The sequence below is a fragment of the Prionailurus viverrinus genome, chromosome A1 (genome assembly GCF_022837055.1).
Source record: "Prionailurus viverrinus isolate Anna chromosome A1, UM_Priviv_1.0, whole genome shotgun sequence".
Taxonomy (NCBI): domain Eukaryota; kingdom Metazoa; phylum Chordata; class Mammalia; order Carnivora; family Felidae; genus Prionailurus; species Prionailurus viverrinus.
Genome location: NC_062561.1, coordinates 2580479 through 2581414, shown reverse-complemented (window position 1 = coordinate 2581414; position 936 = coordinate 2580479).

The following is a 936-nucleotide window of genomic DNA, read 5'->3' as shown; positions in this document are numbered from 1 at the left end:
TAAGCGTCCAACTTCAGCCAGGTCACGATCTCGCGGTCCGTGAGTTCGAGCCCCGCATTGGGCTCTGGGCTGATGGCTCAGAGCCTGGAGCCTGTTTCCGATTCTGTGTCTCCCTCTCTCTCTGCCCCTCCCCCGTTCATGCTCTGTCTCTCTCTGTCCCAAAAATAAATAAAATGAAATGAAATGAAATAAAATAAAATAAAATAAAATAAATAAATAAAAAATACATACATACATACATACATACCTAGCTGGGTTCTTAAAAATGGGGAACTTTCCAGAAGCCAGATATAAAGAAGAAACCAAAAACCAGAGTGCAAAGTTTGTGAGCCCACACTGTGACAACACAGGGAGGGGAGAAATTGGAGTTAGCCAGAGGAGCCAAGAGGTGAAACTGCAAATCCCATGTAAAGACACAACTCTCCAAGATAACTCAGGAAAACAATGAATTAGGAAAAAAAATTCACCTCCAGTATAGGCAGAAAAAGAGAAAGCCATTCTATTTCTGATTGGGTTAAAAAAAAAAAAAAAGCTCCCCTGGGAATTCAAAACCTCAGGCCAGATCTCACACAAGTTTGAAGAGATCATGCTATCCAAGATGAAACCTTGGGCCACCTAGAAAACCAGTACAGAACCCCTCTAAAGGGACATGATTCACAAACCTGAGTACAGCACATGGAGAAAGAAACCGCCATCAGTAAGACTCAGCAGACAAAATACACAGCAGGATTCGATTGTTAACAAATTCTGACCATGAAACAACTGCATAGACACTAAAAAATAAAATTTTTAAAGATTTAGGACAAAAATAATAAAAAATATACAAAATGAATAAGATGCTATTTTAAAAAGGAATAGGCAGGCTTAAAAAACAAATAGAGCTTCTAGTAATAAAAACTATAGCTGATGAAATGAAAACAACTCAGTAGATGAGTT